The sequence below is a fragment of the Pinus tabuliformis genome, chromosome 8 (genome assembly GCF_031772625.1).
Source record: "Pinus tabuliformis cultivar Carrire ecotype Pingquan chromosome 8, CPIR1, whole genome shotgun sequence".
NCBI classification, from domain to species: Eukaryota; Viridiplantae; Streptophyta; class Pinopsida; order Pinales; family Pinaceae; genus Pinus; species Pinus tabuliformis.
In genome coordinates, this window is record NC_142294.1 from 1,967,091,926 (window position 1) to 1,967,114,932 (window position 23,007).

Here is a 23,007-nt window from a genome sequence, read left to right on the forward strand (position 1 = left end):
TATTATAGGCCTTAATTGCAGAGGTTTCTACACACCTTGAATTTCCTATCTATCCCCTACCTCATCTCGGAAGCTAACAATTTTTGTCTTAAATTTATGATGGACCAATGTTTCTCCAACCATTCCATGCTTATAAGAATGTTGTATGACCCCAGGGGTAACACATTCAAATCAACTATAATAGGTTCACTAGCTAATTTTAAAGGGCAGTTGCTTACTTTAGACAAAACTCTTCTTTTTTCCCCTGTGGCTAGCTGTATTAACCATGGATTTTTAAATTTTACAGCTTGTAATTTACATCATTCCACTATCCTCGGGCTAATGTAACTTAAAGTAGCCCTGGGATCTATTAAAATAGAATGGGTTTGGTCAAAAATAGTACCTTCAAATTCAACCATGGTCAGCTAAAACTTTGCTTGATGACCTTCAAGAGTTGCGTTAATTTTATGGATTCTCCTTGCCACTTCTCCCACCGTAGATGCCTCTTGAATTTGTGATATTTGATTTGCTCCCTTGCAATGGGGACAATTTTTGACATAATGCGGGCCTCCGCATCCCAAGCACTGTATAGGTGGTCTGTTAATGAATTCTACTTCATTTCTGCCAGCCTATTCATTTGTCCTGGTTTCAACTACTATTTTAAATCTAGGTTTATTCACATTTCGCTTAGTTTGACCTTTATATAATCCTTTGTTGTTGGTTCCCTTATTCCCCTTGTGGTTGGGAATAAATTTATTTCCCTTTTTATCAACCCACTTTTTTCTTGTATCACCCTTTGGTTTATTTTGCTAATAGCAAATCCATGCTTTCCAAATGACTTCATCCATAGTTTTTTGGTTGTCGAATTCTAGCCTTTCCTTCATGAACAACAGAAGACTACTAATAAACTGATGTACTTTGGCCTTTTCTTCACAAATATAAGGAACATACTGCAATAATGTTGTAAATTTTGTTATAAACTCATCCATGGTCATTTGGCCTAGGCGGAGATCATGGAATTCTTTTGCTTTCTCATCATAAAATCTTTCGGTTAGATATTTTTCCTTAAGAAATTTCTGGAATTTCCCCCAAGTTATGTTTTGCTCGTTGACCCCACGGAATATTTTTACTTCTTCTCACCACAATGTGGCTTTCCCTTGAAGCTGGAAAATGGCCAGATGGGCCTTCAAATTGTAATCATACTCGTACAAATGGAAATGCTTATTCATATTTATTAACCATACTTCCGCTGCCTCTTCCTACTCACCATCAAAGAGAGGAGGCTTGATTTTCTGAAACTCCCCTTGGAGTTCATTTTTCTCCTGTTTTTGAGTCTTGTGATCAGACACACTGCCTTATTCTTCTTCTTGGTTTTCTTTTCCTCCTTACGTTTCCACATTTTCAGTTCAGAACTCTTGTTCCCCAGTCGTATGGTCATGCTCTGGGCAAGCAACTAGTGGTCTATCATTTTGTCTATCCAATAGGTTTTTTAGAATATTTTCTTGTTCCTGCATCAACCTTCGTTGTCTGCCCAGAGTCGAGCCATTTCACCTTTCAATTCTTGCAAATTCACCTGAATGTATGTATTGGTATTTTTCGGTTCATCCCCCAGCGGCACCTAGACCTTAGAATTGCCTTCCTGAAATGGTGTTGGTCCTGTTCCCAATGCAAAACCATGTGGTGGATTCCCAATTCACCTCATAATGACTTTTGTTACCTCCTTGTTATGAAACCACCTCACAAAAAGATAGAAAATATAGATCAACGCCTTAGAAATAAGCCTCTTCGAGGGGGCAACCTCGTTTACATTACACAAATGAACAATTCTTAGATGATACAAATTACAAGACCTCCTTTCTATATATAGGATTCTAAGGGGTCATCATATAATCAGAGCCGACATAACAATAATAATGTAACGGCACAATAATAACAATAGTGGGCTTCTATGGGGCACATTAATAACAATATGTGGACTACATGGGCACAACAATATAATAAGGCACTTGTACTAATAACAATAAGGGGTTACACTAGTAGTATAGGGACCTAACATGCCCCTCTCCTTCAAAAAGTGTTGTCCTCAATGCTTGAGTAGTTCTTGATGCTTATGTATAAATTCTTGTCCTCCCATGTGAAATCTTCAGTGGGTAAGTTTTTCCACTTGATGAGATACTCTAAAATTGATCTATTTCATAGCTATCAATTTCTTGGTTCTGTGACTGCTTCAAGTTCCAATATGATTTTTCCTTCCTTGTCAAGTTCTCGCAATATTGTTTGAACTGGGATCTTCTGCAACTTTTGAATGAGTTCCCACTCCTTTGGGAATATGGATATCTGTAAGGTCTGATGTTTGGAGGAACACTTCCTGGAATCAAATGAATAGAATGATCATGATCACGAATAGGTGGGAGGCCTTTGGGAGTGTCAAATACCTTGGAATTATTGCCCAAAACGTTTTGGAGATCTGGAGAAATACGCGATTTTGATGTGGGATTCTCTAGTGAACATAATTGTGAAATTACACCCCATTGTTCTTTATTTAGAAGCTTTTCCATGCTGTTAGAGTTGATTATCTTTCTCGGTTTCCCTTTGATACCCCTCAAGTCAACTTCCTTTCCTTCCCAAAAAAATTTCAAGAAAAGTTCTTGAAAATTAAAAGCTATCGTACCCAAAGATTGTAGCCATTAGACTCTTAGTAAAACATCAGCACCACCCATTGGAATGGAAAGCATTGGGCTATTCAATACATATTCTCCCATGGATAGCTTGATATTATGGCACTTTCCAGAGTAATTTATGGTTCCTCCACTCTCAACCATCACTTGACACTCTGGTGCTAGATATAGGAAGCAATTCAATTCTTTGGCTATCTTATAATGAATAAAATCACCTTTTTCTTCTTGATATGTCCTTCTATCCTAATGGTTTGTGGAGTGGTAATTTCTTCCAATGCATTACAAGATATGGTCAGGTTAATTTCTTGATGCTTGATGTGATCTTTCACTTCTTGAACATTTTTCTTCTTGATATGTCCTTCTATATTGATAGTTTGAGTGGTAATTCTGGCCAATGCATTACAAGATATGGGTGGATTCATTTCTTCTTTCTCGATGTGATCTTTCACTTCTTGAACCTTTTTCTTCTTGATATGTGCTTCTATCTTGAGAGTTTGAGGAGTGGTAATTCTTTCCAATGCTTTACAAGATATGGTCAGATTCATTTCTTCTTTCTCCGGGGTGGGTTCCTGGTGTATATCCTCTTCTTTTGATGTTTCTTGATCCTTTTCTTCCTCCTCTTCATAATCTATGTAAAATAGTTTCTTCTCAACACACTTATGACCTTTAGTGTATTTGCTATCACAATTGTAAGAAAGCACTTTTTCTCTTTTTTCTTCCAATTGTTGTGGTGTAAACCTTGTAGGTTGTGGAAGGCTAGGAGAAAAAACAATTCCATAATTATAGTCATGAGTGGTGGGATTCCTTGTTTCCATAATTTTTCTTTCAATTTTTCTTGCCAACCTGAATGCCTTCTCAAATGAATCAGGTTCCCAAAGATGAACCTCGTGTTGAAGTTATCCTTTAAAGTCCCTATGAAGATATCAACCATTTTCTTCTCTGGAATATCATTTACCTTATATTAAATTTTTGGAAGTCCTCAATGTGCTCTTCCATTGAACCCTTTTGTTTGATATTTATCAATTGGCTAAAGAAGGTGCTTCTCTTTGTATCCTCATAATGTGCTATCATTTCCTCTATGAAAATTGACCACGTGACAAGTGGTTTACGAGAAAAAAGCCCTTTATACCATAAAAATTGATTTGGTTCTAAATAATTAGATGCAATACACACCTTTTGTAACAGTGGTACGCCATGTAGATCAAAATATTTCTCCATCTGTAGTATCCAATTTACCGGATCCTTGCCATCAAACTTCCTCATCTTGCTTTTTCTTGATTTTAGATGCTCGATCTTGAAACAACTGTAACTTTGTAATTTCAGATCTTCCAGTTCTAAAATTGTGATATGAAGTAACCCTCTGCATCCTCTTTCCAATGCCATTAGTTTGATTGAAATTTGATTTTCCAAGAAATATTTATGCACAATCTCCCAATATGACCTGATTATATACCTTTTGAGAAGATAGACATTGTATGAAGTATCACGTGCCACTTTTTTTACCTTCAGATCTAAAAAATATGCACAGAAAACTGCAGTCTGTCATCTTTCTGTAACTACTTACAAAATTTCAATCTGATGCTCAGAGAGAAAGTTATGATGCTTTTTCCAAGGTCACCTGTTTAGGATGTAATTCAGGAGTCTACAAAAACCCTAACTTCCTCAGATCATATATCTGAAAATATAGTGAGACAAGATCTGAAATTTAGACCTGAGGTTCAGACCGCTTTCTTCTCAAATGGCTTGTTTTTTAGCTTCTGAAACTTCTTAGCGAACAAGTTATAGTGAAACTTCCAAGATGACCTATTTTAGATGAAATTCTGGAGCTTTCAAAAACGCTAACTTCCTCAGATCATATATCTGAAAATAAAGCGAGACAAGATCTGACATTTGGACCCGAGGTTTAGCAAGATTTCTTCTCAAATGGGTTTTTGGTTAGCTTCTGAAACATCCTAGACAAATATTTATTGTGAAAATTCCATGATGACCTATTTGGAGCTGCGAAACCCTAAAATCCAAAGCTCTAATACCAAATGTTATGAAACCAATTCACAAAGAGATAGAAAATATAGATCAACGCCTTAGAAATAAGCCTCTTTGAGGGGGCAACCTCCTTTACATTACACAAATGAACAATTCTTAGATGATACAAATGACAAGACCTCCTTTCTATATATAGGAGTCTAAGGGGTCATAATATAATCAGAGCTGACATAACAATAATAATGTAAGGGAAAAATAATAACAATAATGGGCTTCTATGGAGCACATTAATAACAATATGGGGACTACATGGGCACAACAATATAATAAGGGGCTTCTACTAATAACAATAAGGGGTTACACTAGTAGTATAGAGACCTAACACTCCTACGTGCACAACATCGAGTTTGTTATTCCTTATTCCAGAGGTCTTAGTTTTGGAAACCTGAGCGCTCTAATACCATATGTAACACACCCATAGTACAGTAAAAAAAAATATTATTACCCCAATTACCATAGTAATAACTTCCATGATTTTGACATTACAATGGACTAAGAATTAGCATTACAAAAAATAAATAAAATTCATTATTAATGTTATACAATGCACTAACAGCCAAAACCTTAGTTTTATTATGCGTGGGTTCATAATCCATGGTGGGATCTGTTACACACATGATCAAATAACATTACGGTCGCAATCGGCTTATGTTTATTGAAATTTGTACTAAGTTGTATCTGGCGTTATTGTCTATCGGGTCCAGTCCTCGAGAAATTGCCAACTATTTATGTCATTTAATAGACCTGGTTGTCTTGGCAAGGTAGCAGTCTGATCTACTCCATGTTATTCACCAGCTGCACTTTCTTTGGGATCTACCTACCTCATCGATGACTCTCGTCGACTTGATGGGTCATATGGAACTCGAGTGTTTTGACCTTCATTTCCCGGTGGTTTTGTTCCTATTCAGCATTGTGATACTCCAGAACATTGTTGGTCTTCGGCTCTGCTCTAGTCTGGTGAACTAGGTCCTAGTTCCTCTTGGTGTCTCGCCCGATGTAGAGGCTTGTTTATTCATTAGCTCCATCCCATGGTATCTGGCTGCATTCGGAACTTGTTTGTCACTCGCCATAGAATCTTTAGAGACTAGACTTCATTCAGCTATGTCAGGGTTTTTTCCATGTTGCTATTCAATGGTAAGCCTCAACAGTTTTTGCGGCTTACACTCTCCTGTTAGTATTTCTACAATTATTTATGAGGTTGTCAACTAATCACTAGTTATTTGCTTGTCCTTGCGGGAGTTCCTCAGGTGCCGAAGCTTTTAGAGGGCGCCAAGGTGGAAACCCTCTTACCGGCTTTGTCTTTCCAGAAAAAGAACCCTCCACGCACTGGGTATTTAACTCCTACTACTCTTTTCCTTGGCAAGGCTCAGTGGCCAAAGGTCCGAGATTTTCTTATAATTTTGGTATCAATTTCATGAAGGTTTTCTTGGCTTATGGAAGCTTCGATCCTTCTGTTTAGTTTCTTTTTAACTGTGTAAATTAAAGTGGTTCAGTCACATTTTGCAATTCTAGGAACTTTTCTTAGGCTACCCTTTCGTGCAGGTAGAGTTATTGGAACCTATAAAAATTGAATGGTTCTAGCTACTGTTAATATCTCTTCTTTTTTTCTCTATTGAAACATTGTTCATGATAGCTCCATTTATATATGTATCCACGGGATTTTAGTAAGGGTGTATTTATTGTAATGAGTCATATATTTGGAATTGTCGAGCTCTTTCTTAGCTTAGAAATGTCTTTGTTTATAATGTGGCGAAGGATTGGATATTCCTAGATTATGGAGTGGTAAAGGCACATCATAGCCATCTATGTAGAGTCTAGATATAGCTCAGAATTTTCTCAGTTTCACTTTTGCATTATTAATTTCTGTATAGGGTTGTATATCGATGTTTGATCTTGTTAAAAGTAATGACCCACATGGAACCCTTTAACAGTGTTGGATAAATCCATAAAATTCATGATACTCTTATTGTTAGCCCTTTTTCGTCTAAACTTATAACTGGGATATGTAGACAGCTAGGGTTTGTATGTCTAATATTTCTATGCAAATGCGAATAGCAACAAAGGACTCTGTTATTCTTTTTCTTGCACTTATACAATCAAATTTCTATAACCTAAGAGGTTTCCTTCTATTTGAAATGGGGCTTTACTTCCTTACTGAAAAATGGTTTGACAGAGTCTTTTAAAACTTAAATTCCTATAGAATGAAGGTCATGTATAATTTCCTTCCAGTTGAATTTGTTAATTTAGGATACATGGCTCTGTTTTCCTTTAACTGCATTCACTACTAAACTTTTCGATTACTAGCTTTCCATTCCTGGGTTTGTATTTGATGTTCACTTCTTCTCTAAATAATTACTGCAATTTTCATTTAAATAGTGAAGGTGGTTCCTTGTTTTGTTCATGTAATCCTTTAATTTAAGAAACTTTTAAAAGAAAACCTATTCTTCAAAAGGGACATATCCTACTGATATCTTTCTAGAATAACACAGACTAAGTAATTAAATTATGCAATAACTCAGAAAAGAAAAAGCTTCTTTATCAACATAATTCTAAACTTTACCCAAAAATTATCACTTATCTGTTTATGTTGCTTCCAAACTTGGTCTACACACAGAACTACACTTTGTTTTCCTACCTATTGTGAGATTCACTGTGCTAGTAACTTCCCCCCCACCGTGCTATCCCTGATCCCAAGGAAATACTTTCTCTCCTTAGAGACTAGGTGTATATCTAGTTATCTGGTCTTAACCGGACATATCTCTCACAATCTGTCTGACCTCTCAGCACAATTTCCTTTTCTCTTTTTCCTCTTACTGACCTCAGATACCCCTATCCTCTTGATCGTTTTCTTAAAAATACTCTCCAAGATTTAATTTTTTTTTTTCCTAGAACAGGTAACTGCCTCTTTTAACTAATTAATCAAAAGAAATAGCATTTACTAATAACTGCAAAATTCCTTTCCATAACTTAATTTAAGAAGAATTTATAATCATAAAGAAAAGTAATAGTTTGTTTGGCCGCACTAAAAACAAATATTTACATTAACAGGGCATGTTACAAGACTCGTTGTTGTTATTAATAATTATATATTAATTAGTAATATGTGTAAAAAATATTCCTCTTTTTTTTAAGTTATATATGTAATGCCATGTGTTTTAAGGTAAATTAAAAAAAAAAAAATATGTCAACAAAACAAATTTTAAATATATTAAAATTTTGAATTATGAAAATAAAATATTTACATGTAAGATGTATTATATTCTAAAATATTTATAAATTACTTTGGTTACTTAGTTTTTTTTTTTTTTTTTAACACGGTCGGTTACTTTTTATATATTGCAAAAAAAGGAGAAAGGAAGCTAATTCCTTGTACAATCAGAAGAGGGCTGGATCAAAGTAGTGTGCAAAAGGGAGCGCAGTCCCCACATCTACTTTAACAACCCTGTTTCTTATAAACTTCAAAAACTATGGGATAACTTACCAAAATTTGACTTGAAACCTTAAGCCTTGCGAAGAAACCAAACTCGCACTTAACATTGAAAAAAGTGGACTTAACCATAAACCCGCACTTAACTTTGGAAAAGGTGGACATAAACACAAACACACGGGAACCCAATTTGCGCTTTTCCAAAGCCATGGTGTGATTTTCGAAACTTACCTTTATAAGGCTCAATCTCCACTGTAGATTTCCTTCGACAAATCTGACGGAGACCACCGAATGTCAATCCTTCAACCTACTCATCACTCCACTACTGTTGATCCATATGCGATAGATCCAACAAATAACGGGCGTTTAGGGTGGGAAAAATGTGTGGAGAATACCCACCCGATAAAGCGGTATTCTCACCCCACCTACTTGCTACGTGTCCAACGGTGAGTGGGATCGGGGGGGTTCCCTCTTGAAACCACTTACTACTTAATCACCTCCCGAAATACCATTCCTGTTTAATCCTGCCCTTGCTCTTTGACTAAAACTCGAGCAAGTTAGCGCCCGATGACCCTTGATCTACTGCCATCAAGTTCCTCTCCCAATACTACTGATGTCATTCGTCATCTGTTGATCTCTAGATCCAACGGTTCTTGTGTGATGATTCTTCATCTATCTCCTAACTCTATCTTTGCGGCAATTCTTCAATTTTTTGTGGTTTTTGTTCCTAATGTAATGGTCTCCGTTGAGGAGAGACTTGTTGCTATTGAAAGCCATACTGTCTCAGATCACCTGGGAGCTTGCGCAGGTGGACGTAGAGACCTGACTGTTACTTGCATTACTATTATGGTCCAGGCATTTGTGGTTGACATGACTAATGTCGTCTTCGCCCATGAGAGGAGGACAAATGAAAACTTGTTTGATCATATAGTGTAGCTTTTTGGGACTATGAGTGTCGTGTGCACTAAGAAATGTTGATTACAGTTGAGAACCTCTGCTAACATAAATCCTCTATTTTCCTCATGCTATCTCCATCTTGAGTTGATGTTTTGATTCTTCTTTTTTATTTTTTTCCCCTTGTTCAATTTCTTGTGATGTTCTTCGGATCTATATCTTATTTCTCGATCCTCATACTGGGTGAGGGGGTCATGGTATAATTTCTTCATAAACTTCATTATTCTATTTTAAAACCCCAACTGGTCTATCAATTGCTTTGTTGGCATGGCTATTAGCGTCCTTATTTTGGTTTCTCAGGACATGCTTTATGGTTATTTTCGCCAGACTTTCAAAACTTGTTATGATCCTTTGATAGATTTTGTTGATGGCTATGCTTTTGAAGTCCCTTTCGGTAGCCAATGTGGCTATTATGATAGCTGAGTCCCTATTATTATAGGGTCCTTGATTACATTTTTGTTTAAAAGCCTTGTGCCTAGGAGAAGGTTGTATGCTTTAACCCTGTTGTTTGTCATTTCTCCAATGCTCCATTCATAGGTTATTATCTTTTTTTCATTTGGATCTAGAATAACTCCTCCTGCCCCTGCTTTACCTGGGTTATTTTTTGCAGCTCCGTCAAAAAAGAGAATGTGTCTTTTCTGTTCTTTTATCCATTCTACAAATTCTTTGTCCTCCAATCTTAATTTCCAATTCTTGTTTGTGTGAAATTCTTTATTTTTTGCTATAGTTGTTGCTTTTGCTTTGTTTTTTAACATTGCTTTACTGTACCAGTCTTTCTCTTCTTGTTGTAAATTGTTCTAGTCCATTTTTGAGATTCCATTTGTACTTATTATCTCTACAACTTGGCTCCAAGGTTTTGCTAGGATCTTGCCTAGAATTGGCTTTTGTTCTTTGAAAATGCATTTTTTTCGGGCTAACCAAATTTTCCAACACAGGATTGAAGGGAGACATTTCCATATCCTATTTATTATTGCATTTGTTTCTTTGTATATGGGTAGCTTTTATCCCAGTTTTTATGAAGATTTGTCAAATGAATTGTTGGATTTATGTTTATTTCCAAAGGACTTGTTGCCTGTTTCCAGCACTCTCTCACCACCATACAGTTAATGAAGAGGTGTTGGATTGTTTCTCCCTCATTTTGACACATGACACATTTTGAGGGCCCTTGTATTCCCTTTTTTTTTTTTTTCAGAGGTAATAATTTTACCTTTAAGAAGGGTCTAGGGGAAGAAATTAATTTTGGGAAAATTCTTTGAATTCCAAGCTGCCTTGCAAAGACTCCAGTCATTTAGATTGTGAAGTTTTTGGAGGAGGTTATACCCCGATTTCACTGTGTAGTCCCCTCCATTTGGGTCCCAAACAAAGTCATCCTGATCTTCTATGTTGATTGGCGCGGCCCCTGTCAGATGGACTTTTAAAATTTTCCACTGATTTTTTAGTCTTGGTGGTGTAGCTAGCTTTTTCCATCTTACCCAGTTATTCTGATCCCAATCTGAAATAGAATAAAGAGTATTAAAACTTTGCTCTTCCATCCATCTCTAAAGTCCCCTTTAATTTTGTTGCTAATTTAAGGGGTTTTTCCACATTATTCTATCCTCCCGGATAGAAATTGTTTTGCCATTCCCTGGATTTTTGGATATTTGATCTCTAATCAGAGGAATTATCCTTTTAACTAATTTCCAGATTTGGGTGCATGGCCTTTCTGGTATAGTATCAATGAGCAGCTTTGTTCTATGACAATTTAAGTATTTCATTGTTGGTACTTTTTCCCACCATTGATTGTTCCCATTTATCATTCTCTAGATAATTTTTGTCCCTAGAGCAATGTTCATTAGTCCTAGCAAGCGTATTGCTATACCTCCTTTTTCATAGGGAAGAGTAACTACTCCCATTTAACAAGGCTGCTTTTTTTATTATCTTTTTTTCCTCCTTGCCAGAGGAAGCTTCTAATTATCAGTTCCATTTGCTTGTGGGTGCTTGTCAGAGCCATAATGATTGCATATTGATATATAGGCAAGGACGAGATAAGTGTTTTAATCAATGTCACTCTTCCTGCCAGGTTGAGCCACATCACTCCCCAATTCTGATTTTTTTCCATCATTCTCTCCACTTGCCTATTCCAAACTTCTAATTTTACCACTTCCTTTGCTAAGGCCAGCCCAAGATAAGTGAAGTGGCTCCAATTTATTTGTAGAGGTATTTCCAATATTTGTGAGATATGTTGCATTGTTTTTGTTGGGGTATTCCAACAATAAATTTTTCATTTGGAGTTGTTTAAAATTCCTCCCAAGGCTAAGAGAAATTCATCCAAGAATTTTTTGAATCATTTTGCTATGATGCAAGATGCCTCGCCTATGAGAAGGTATCATCTGCAAAGAAAGAGTGGTTTATATCTTTGACTCCTCTCGATATTTGGATCCCTGTTATTTTTTTCTCTTTTCTTTGATTTTCCATCATAGCACTCAATGTTTCAGCCATGATGATGTACAAGGATGGAGAAAGCGGATAGTCTTGCCTCAGCCCTCGTGTTCTTTGGAAAAATTTACTGGGCCGACCATTGATTAAAGGAGCTATCCAAGGATTTGATATACATGCCTGGATAATCTCTATGAAATTTGTTAAAAAGCCAAACCTTTTGAGAGCTGTTGCAAGAAAGTTATGGTTAACTCTATCAAAAGCATTAACCATATCTAACTTAACAATCATTCCTCTCTCCTTTCTTTGGATACTACTGTGGATAGCCTCCTGTACAATTATCACATTATCTGTGATTTGCCTCTTGGGGACAAATCCTCCTTGGTTTTCTGAAATTATTTTTGGAAGTAATTTTTTCATTCTGTTTGCTAGGATTTTGGTAAGTATCTTATAAGAAGAGTTGCAAAGGGAGATTGACCTATATCTGTTAAAAGTTGTAGGATTGGTTTCTTTGGGAATGAGGGCAAGGAAGGAGGATTTTGTATTTCCTCCAATCTTTTTTTTTGGAAAGCATTTTTGAGCATTCTCATTAGGTCTCTTTTGATAATTTCCCAATGTTGTATGCATAAGGCCATTGTAAACCCATCTAGACTTGGTGCCTTGTCAGGGTGGATATTCTACACAGCTTTTCTGACTTCTTCCTCAGTAATTTCTTTGTCTAATTCCCTATTTTGTTGGTCGCTTTTTTTTTTTTTATATATGCTACAAAATTACTTCATTAGTTGCCTATTGGTCACTTGTTGAGAGGAGTTATTTAAAGTGTTTATGGGCTGCATTTTTTACTGCTTCAACTCCTTTTATTTCTTGACCATTTACTTGAATCTGTTCAATCTGATTTTTTTGACCTCCTTATTTTCATTGTATTATGAAAGAAGGCTGTATTTTTGTCTCTAGATTTTAGCCAGAGGCATCTTGATTTCAGTCTGCTTTCCTCTTCTTCTTGCCTATTTTGCTCATATATTTCTAGATATATTTCCTTTTCTTGTATATGATCTTGTGTACTTTCTTCCTTGTTCTCTTTTTCCTTGCAAAGGTTATCCAATTTTTTTTGCAATTCGATTTTCCTAGCTTTGTCCCGAATATCATTTTCTCTTGCCCAATTTTTTAAGTGCATCCTTAGGTTCTTTAGCTTAGTTTCCCAAACATACTGGGGAGATCCTGTGACACTTTGTTTCCAGCTGTCCTTTATTTATTTGTCAAAATTTTCCTTGCTATCCCAAATTGAATTATATTTGAAGGGAAGGGGTCCTTGATTTTCCATCTTTCCTAAGGTTAGCACCACCGCTTGTGATCTGAAGCTGAGTTGTGAACAATTTTACTTTTCACAAGAGTGTAAGCAACTACTATGCTTTCATGAATAAGAATTCTGTCCAACCTTTATTTTATGTTGCTTTTTCCAATTCTTTTGTTGTTCCAAGTGTATTTTCCATTGCTTGGCGAAATGTCTATTAATTTGTGTTCTTCTATTATTCCTTCAAGAGCTTCTATAAATGGATCGTTGTGGAAGATTCCGCCAAATTTTTCTTCTGTATTCCTTATTAGATTTAAGTCCCCTCCCAGGATTAATTGCCCACTTTGTCTCTCTGCTATTTCTTCTTTAACTAATTTCTAGCATTGTTCTTTCTCTCTATAGTGATTTGGAGAATACACATTTATAATGCTATATTGTTCTTTTGTATTGAGATTCCTCAACTCTATTCGAATCCAATGTCTACTAATTTTTTGGGCCATTAATTCCCATTTTCTTTTATCCCAAATGGTGTTGATTCCTCCTGATGCTCCTGTGGCTTCTAACGCTACTTCTTCATAAATTTTTAGTTTTTGAATCATTTTTTGATTTTCTTTCTTATTTAGTTTGGTCTCTTGGATCATATATATGTCTAGTTGTTCCTTGGCTAAAATGTGTCTAGTTACATTGACTTTAAAGGAGGTGCCAAGGCCATGACAATTCCAAGAGACCACTATCATTATTTACTGTTGTGTTGGTGTGGTCCCCCCTTTCCTCTTTGCTGAGTTTTTTCATGACTCCCTGTTTGTTTCCCAAGGAATGAATCCATTGGCTGTTGCATTCCTAGGGCCATTTCTTTAGCTGCTGCCTCATCTCTGATTTCTTTATTGGATTTCCTTCTCACTTTTTTTGCTGATCCCAGGCTTGAGGGATTTCTTTGGTTTTTTTTCTAGTTAGAATGTGGTCCACTAAGGGAGGAGGTGGGGAGGATATAGGGTTGGGAGTAGATATGAGAGCTAAAGAGGTAGGGTTTGAGGGAGGGGATCTGGGAGAGGGTGGATCAAAGGAGTCTTCTAATGGCTCAAAAGGATTCGGAGTTGTGTGATCAGGAGGGGTAACCTTCGCTAGAGGCTGAGAGGTTGTTACATTTTCTTCTTGGGACTGATACATATTTGATGTTGTCTACTTATTGGCAGGTTTTTTCCTTTTCACTTGTTCCCATGTTGGTTCTTGCTCTTCTACATTTTCATGCTCTATTTTTTTAAGACACCTATTTGCAAAATGACCATACTCGTGACATACCTTGCATTTAAATGGTATTTTCTCATAGTCCAGCTACTGAATGTGTGTCCACTGGTCAACCTTGATCTTTATTGCCTCTGGGAGGCCTTTTCCGAGATCTACTTCCACAAATACTCTCACGCATGCGTGCATGTTGTCTTCTGGCTCACATCTGTCAATATATTTGCCCACTGTGTTTCCTATAGCCCTTACAGATTCTTTTCCCCAATAGTGAAGAGCAAGATGCGGGAGCCTGATCCACACAGGCACTGCGTTTGGGACATCCATCTCCGGATCAAAGTCTGGCATCCACCTGTTCAAGTATAAACGTCTAGAGTCCATGAAGTAAGGTCTGTTTCTAAATATTTGATCTCTGTCCTCCTTTGTTTCAAAGAGAAAGGTGTAGTACCCCTTCCACAGAATCATATTGCTATCTTCCCCAGTGTGGTTGCATTCTAGTTTCTTTCCACCCATTTTTGCACTGATTTGGGTGAAGGCCATAGCCCTGTGAACTGTCCAACAAGTCTGTGTTCTGCCAGAGAGATGGCTGCTCTTCTTGTAAGTGATGGAGGGAGAGAAATCTCTGGGATACTTTCAAGTTTCTTTACAAATTTATCGACTGATGGCCTATTCCTTGGAGCTCCATTCTCTGCGATCAGAGATGTGAAGGCTTAATTTTCTTCATTCCCTGGCTGTGTGGAAGAGTGAGGATCTCCCTCCTTAGAGGGCTGCATGGTCTGGTTGGCCTCAGCAGCAAGAGGCTACTAAGGGATGGATCTGTAGGGGTATGGTGGCTAGGTCAGCGCAGGCTCGGGCTGGGCTGTTGTGCACACGAATTATATTTGGTTACTTATTTTTAAAGAAAAAATGAACGTTCAATTAAAATTAAAAGAGATGGAATTTCTATAAAGAAGGGGTTCAAATATTAACATTACATAGAATGTTGAAAAGTAAACCTTCAAGTGTCAATTAAGGATGGAGAATAAAGTAGAGAAAATGAACAAAAAAATCTAGTCATCTAAAAAATTCCATCCCACAAAATGACATCATAAAATTAATACTTTCTAAAGTTTTTTTTAGGAAATAACTTTTAAATAAAACAAAGCAAATATTATATAATTAATATCTCAACTTAGATAAAGAGTTAATACCTTTAAAATAATTACAATTACCAACTGTATAAAATAAAGTAGGGAAAATAAACAAAAGAATCTAGTAAGAAAAATAAACAAGGAACTCTAGTCCTTCACCTAGTTCTATCCCATTAAGTAAAACTAAATGACATCATAAATTAATACTTCAATAAGTTTTTTAACAAATAACTTGCCCAAAAAAACAAAATGATATTATATAATTAATATCTCAACTTAGAAATGATATTATATAATTAATATCTCAACTTAGATTTGGAAGTAATGCCTTTAAAAAAATCCAATTACCATCTTGCAAATCATATATAATAGTTATGACGCTTTAAGAATAACAAAAAGTTCTTATAAAGACAACCAAAAAAGTGGTAAAAAAATAATAGTAATTTTATAACCGAGGGATATGTTACATTAAATAAATTTAATTAATTAATAAAGAAAAATATTATGTTTTTGGAGTTAGCTTGGGGTCATCCAACTAAATAATTGCAATATTCACTAGGTTATTGATATAAGCCATAGATACTATATTAATTTAATTAGTTTTTTTAACAAAATAATACTAGCATTTGCACCAGATGTTGCAAAGGAAATGCCGTAAGGCATAAAATGCAGAAATCCATTATCCATGTAGTGTGTGCATTATTGAAGAAGGTGGATATCTCTAAATTTGTTAATTTGTTACGAACATTTATGTTGTTGCATTGCTAATTTATTTAGAATCTACTACTACCTCATTGGAATATAATTGTAGATATGGGTCTCCTGATCTCTTGTAAACATTCTAATTTGATGATTGTTATAGCTATGCATCCCATGAATACTATGGAGATTTTAACGCAAACCCTAAAGCATAATGAACAAAATTGATGCGGCTATGAATTTTTCCAACCTTCAGTCCTCTGATTGTGAACTCTAAGCCACATTTCAAGTTTACCAAAGCAAACCCCAAAGCATAATGAACAAAATTGATGCCGCTATGAATTTTTCCAACCTTCAGTCCTCATCTGATTATGAACTTTGGCAAGAGACCTTTTAATAGTAGGCTAAAAGATTATTTTGAATGTCTTACAAGTCACAAGTGGGACAGGGGACTAGTTCGTTATGGTATATGGGATCCAGAGAATTATCAAAATGGATTTACAATGCGGAGAAAAGATTTGCAGGAAGCTTGAAGCTTGAATTCAATGCCGAGGCCACATCATGTAAGAGAACGAAAGATATGTAATTGACAAGTTTAATATAATAGCCGATGAGGGGAGGTTCCCCTAGTTAACTTATGACACCAAATCAAGAGGTGAATTTAGTCGTTGTACTTCTACTTCCTTGAAAAGCTTGTATGGAGATGAGATTGATGCATGATTAGGTTATTTTTCCTTCTCAACTCTGTATGTGGAATTGGGTTTTCTAGCTTTGAATAATGACGCAAGGGAAGTTTTCATGAATTGTAGATTGTAGGTTATTTTAGGAATAAAGACATTTCTGTTTGGGAAATGGCTGTGTCATGTTTGATTGAATTACACATCATTGAGACTTTACTAAAACATCCAATAATATTAACATTTATTAGAATTTTGATGATTTGCCTTATTTTGAAGTGACTCCAAAATGCTACACATGATCATTGTTCACAGTGTATTGGACCATAGTCTTTGATAAAATTGTTTTACAACTCATGCAACTGCTACTGCCTCTTTAATTCTTTTCATTTGAAAATTGCACCATTTAAGCTCAGCCATATTCTGGTGATGGAACATATAAATTTTACTGTACAATCCTCCCTGCTACCATCTCTAAATCCTGCAAGTACTTAGCAAGGCTCCCCACACCCCACCATTTAAGCTTAGCCATATTCTAGTGATGGACATATAAATTTTACTATACAATCCTCCTTGCTACCATCTCTGAATCCTGCATGCACTAAGCAAGGCTCCCCACACCCGAAAATCAATTTTCAAGGGAATATTTTTAATAACGGCATGTGCATCATCCAGTTGCCCTGCAAGACGAGAAGATTGACCATACAGGCATAATGATATAGCCCAAGTGTGATACAATAAGAACAAACTGGCAATATCGTTTCAGCTAAATTTGGTGAGCTCAGAGGTATGTTTGCCTCTCAAGCCCAATTATTCATGCTCTAGAATCTGAATTGGGAAAAATTTACTGATCCAATGTTGTAAAGTTGATGATCGTTGAGAAAAGATCCATGAACATAAGAGCAAACTTCATGATTTGATGGGACCAAAATCCACATAGTCCAAGTAATTTATCTATCATTCAAAAAGGATTTTTATTCAGATCACTGAACATTGTCCAAGTAAACTTATCATTATCATTCAAGAAGATTTTTTCAGAGAAGGGAAAGCGCTGCAAAACAAGTAATTCGTTTTCAAGCCATTATAAATATGTCTGTCCAGAACAGTTGGTTAATCATGTTTTTTTTTTTTTTGATCACACAAACACAAATAAACCATGTAAGAGCTTCTGCAGTGATATCCAAGATGCAGAAGAAGACCAGACATATTATAAACGCCGCACATTTTTTAAATTTTAGCAAATAGGAAGAGTTATGAAGTTTTTCTTCATGACAGGATATATTATTCTATACATAGAAGGTACATCAAAAGTTAATTCAACAGTCAAAATACAAATTTGACTATAAGGGTAGTTCTTCAGTCAAGTAGTGGAAATTGGCTAGCTTTGAGGCAAAAACCGTGCAGACAATGTGTGCTAGGCATGCTTTTGAAACTTTTGAAAGCCAAGTTTTAACACAAAAGGTAGATTTTCTTTCCAATGACAATAATCTTCACCATGCTTCTGCACTACACACCCTTTTTTCCATCAACACCTTCGGCAAGATGAACTACTAAAGCATAATAACTGCATGCTGCCATGTTTTCAGGTTTGACTATTTACATATATGTACACCCAATGCGGAAGGGCATAATTTTATAACACAAGAATTTTGGATAACTAAACTGCAATAGAAAAACAAGAAAGTGCCTTCTCTCAAGAACACAGTCTCCTGTCAAGGGAAGTCACTTGGAAAGGGATCACTCACATTTGCATATAGAAGGAAAAGCATGAAAATAAAATGCTATACAACAAATGGCCATAATTGATGGATAAATTTTGCACAGTGCCTAGGAGGCCCATCTCAAGGACTATCAAGAATCAAATGATCCAATGGCAGCGATGTCATAAACTTGAAAGGGATCTATTTCAACACCATAGTCCATCAAAGTTCTGTCTTCCAGTTGATCATCATGGTCATACAGAAAATCAGGAATCTCAATCTATCCCTTCCTAATGTAATCCCAGATAAATTCTAGACGATTTACATACTTCAGTTTCCAGTATAAACAACATAACGCATCAAAAACTGTATGAGCACATCTGCAACAATAGATCTAATGAATTATTTGAATCAAAATGCAAACTCAACTTAATACTCACCCTGAACTCAAGAAGAAATAGCCAAGGGTTGCAAAAAACAGTCTTGACTGAAGCCCTGAATGTAGGAAATACACCACCTGAAGCCTTTCCTTAAAACCCAAAGGAAGTTATTCCTAGATCAACCACAAAGTAGACACACCAGGGCAGTTTTCACTCCTTTGAACAGAGGTATGAATGTAAACAAGACAGTAAGGCCCTTCAAGTATTTCATTTGAGATCTTATTGTAAACATATTTTTGTAGCCTACAAGAGGAGCTGCAGACATAAATATAAACTTCATCTCTTAATGGAAGGCGTGGATAATCTGAAAAGGGAGATATATGGTAGAGTCCAAATTTTTATTGCTGATTTATTTAACATGCTTCAAAAACAATTCATAGTTTATATAAACGAAAAAAATCCCAATCTGAACTGAATTGAAATAGCAAACATGGAATGGCAATAGGTTCAATGGAGCAATCAGTTTATAGACAGAACTCAACCACTAACAATCCACTTTGGAAACAAACCACCTTCACACAATAAACTAATTTGACTGAATTTTTAATGTGCCAACCAATTGGTAAAAAACATTGAGCTACAAGAGGTGCCATTACCAGACAGCTTAATAAACTTATCAAACACAATAATCCTTTTGTAGTATCGATTAATAACCATAAAAACTAAAACCTTAAAAGTCTACTCTGGCAATTTCAAGATGGCTCAGGGGTCACTACAATATAGTTGTATCCTTGTGGTAAAATGGAAAATCAAATTGTTCATCGATTTCAAGATGGCTCAAGGGTCACTACAATATAGTTGTATCCTCATGGAAAAATGGAAAATGAAATTGTTCATCGATGGCATGGAATTGAAATAGTGTTGGCCTAGGTTGAAGATACATGGCACAGTGCTTGGATATAGATACAAAGAAGAAAGAGGAAGAATATATTGCAAAAATGTTAAACAAGACCTTATATTATTATGCACGCAGAAAATGAAACCACAAGCATAACAATTCTAGGAGAATTTATGCAATGGCAACTACAATAGAAGTATAGATGAAGATACAAATGGAGAAAGAGTGGAAGAGGAAAAACCAAATTCTATGTATTAGAGATGGAAGAAAACTCTTAGCCCAACACCAATAACTTCTTCACTCTACAAGCAATATGAACTCTTAAATATATTCTTCTGTCCAATATGATGTCTTAAATATATACTATTGTCTGAAGCATACTTTTCTTAGACAAAGTTGCTCACAAATTCGCTACCTAAACATTCATTATCATTCTATGAATGTGTTCTGATAACATATTTCTATAGATATGGGTTGCATCTACTCTTTTCACGGTTTGTATATTAGTTTATATGCCTTCGTCTTACCTTTGGGTAGGCGCAACAGGCACAATATCAGTTCAAAAACACAGCTTAATAATGCAGCCAATCCAGTCATTCGGCAAGGTTGGGGCCTTATGCTTTTTAGTTTTCTGTGTTAGTTTAAACTAATACCAAGGAATTCAATTCTACAATTATATTATATGGGCAGACAGAAAGACCCATTAGCCCTGATTTTGTAGTATATGAAGCCCACATTTCTGGGCTATCTAATTACTAATGTAGGTGGACTTGGAATAGAGATGACTGCTAAAATCTAATTATCACTGTAGTTTGACTTGGACTGGCATTACTTGCCAAATGTTTGGAAACTTAGGCTATCTAACTACTAATGTAGTTGGACTTGGAATAGAGATGACTACCAAAATCTAATTATCACAGTAGTTTGACTTGGATTGGCATTACTTGCCAAATGTTTGGAAACTCAAAGGAGCAATCTGGTCGAATAGCAAGAGACTTTTTGGCAAGTTTTAGACTGAATTTTGTTGTTTCACATTCAACTACATTTCAGTGAATAATCGCTCGGTGAAATTCAGAACCGAAGGTCAATTACCAGTCAATATTGATCCTACCGAAGGTATTTTCAAGGTATTTGGGAAATCGATAATTAGAACTCGCAATTATTGGTACCACTAAGATAACTGAGATAGCATAGCATCGTTGATAAGAAAAATCCTTGATATGATAGCTCACAAACTATATTAGAGTAAAGCGAATAATGTAGGTGTGCCATTAATAAAACAAAAGACCAAGTAATTTCGACATGTTCAGAAAAGAAACCATATATGACACAGTTAACCAAAAGAAGTAAAGATTACAATGAAGATCAGGGCATCTTGCTTTCAAGGGAGTGTTTACTAAATTCTCAGGATTAAACATGTGGTCCTATGCTCACTCAGAATGGTCCTACTCCTATGCTAGCTGGCAGCAAGGTATGACCTGGTTTTTTATTATGGCAGACCACACCTAATACTGTTTGTAATTTTTTTTACAATATTAATACATAAGTAATTTAGATTTTTTAAAAAATGCAATGTTAGGGCATTACATTTAGACAAAGTTGCTCACAAATTCGCTACCTAAACATTCATTATCATTCTATGAATGTGTTCTGATAACGTATTTCTATAGATATGGGTTGCATCTACTCTTTTCACGGTTTGTATATTAGTTTATATGCCTTCGTCTTGCCTTTGGGCAGGCGCAACAGGTGCAATATCAGTTCAAAAACAAAACTTAATAATGCAGCCAATCCAGTCATTCGGCAAGGTTGGGGCCTTATGCTTTTTATTTTCTGTGTTAGTTTAAACTAATACCAAGGAATTCAATTCTACAATTATATTATATGGGCAGACAGAAAGACCCATTAGCCCTGATTTTGCAGTATATGAAGCCCACATTTCTGGGCTATCTAATTACTAATGTAGTTGGACTTGGAATAGAGATGACTGCTAAAATCTAATTATCACTGTAGTTTGACTTGGACTGGCATTACTTGCCAAACGTTTGGAAACTCAGGCTATCTAATTACTAATGTAGTTGGACTTGGAATAGAGATGACTGCAAAAATCTAATTATCACAGTAGTTTGACTTGGACTGGCATTACTTGCCAAATGTTTGGAAACTCAAAGGAGCAATCTGGTCGAATAGCAAGAGACTTTTTGGCAAGTTTTAGACTGAAGTTTGTTGTTTCACTTTCAACTACATTTCAGTGAATAATCGCTCGGTGAAATTCAGAACCGAAGGTCAATTACCAGTAAATATTGATCCTACCCAAGGTATTTTCAAGGTATTTGGGAAATCGGTAATTAGAACTCGCAATTATTGGTACCACTAAGATAAATGAGATAGCATAGCATCGTTCATAAGAAAAATCCTTGATATGACATTAACAAAACAAAAGACCAAGTAATTTCGACATGTTCAGAAAAGAAACCATATATGACACAGTTAACCAAAAGAAGTAAAGATTACAATGAAGATCAGGGCATCTTGCCTTCAAGGGAGTGTTTACTAAATTCTCAGGATTAAACATGTGGTCAGAGCTCAAACAGAAATATACCAGGAATAAGCCTGGGCCATGAGATTGAAAATCTATAGGCATCTACTCCCATCACAGACATTAGATCAATATCCTCCTTCAAAACCCACATGAAATTTTGCATCAGGTTGATACCCAAATCATCTAGGAGTTTAACTATTGATACATTAGTATGAAAACAACAATAATGGGGTTGGACATGCACATAAAGCTTGAGGATGGCTTACAAGTAGCCACTGCATATAGGTTGTCCTAGTGACATTTACTGTTCTTAGATTTGCAGATAATAATACCTTGTAATGACGGTATTGATCAACAACTACATCTGCATTACCTCCATCCACAGTAATCCCTGAAAATACAGTTAAAACAAACAATAGCTACTTCCAGCCTTGGCCTTCAAAGTCCCAAAGTAGAGTAAGGAACTGAGTAGAATGCAAATGAAGGGATGAATGAAGATATGTGATGAAACAGACCTTCCCTTCCCTGTTGAGTTTACCGAGGCCATTCTCAGGGCGAGGACCTGTGAGAGTACCATTACACTGCTTATCCAACAACCCCATTGCTCTTATTTCTCCCTCTATGTAAACAGATAGGGTTATTCAGAGTTAGTGATACTCAAATCCTAGCAACCGAAATGGGAGATACCGCTTACTTGAAATTTAATAGCATCATGATGGAGGGTTACGAAACCTTAGCACTTCTATTGATTCTGAAATTGCCCACTAGGTCAACTGAAACTCTTGCCCCTGCCTCTGCCATTGGCCCTGCTGCATCCTCTGTCACTGTCTGTCTTAATGAAATTAGCCATGCCACTGGATCTACTAAATCTCTGTTTGTCTCTAGTAGTGCTTAAAGAAGGGCTGTTGCTGGAACCCAGTAATCGAGATGTATTTAAAGTTTTAATATCTTCTTT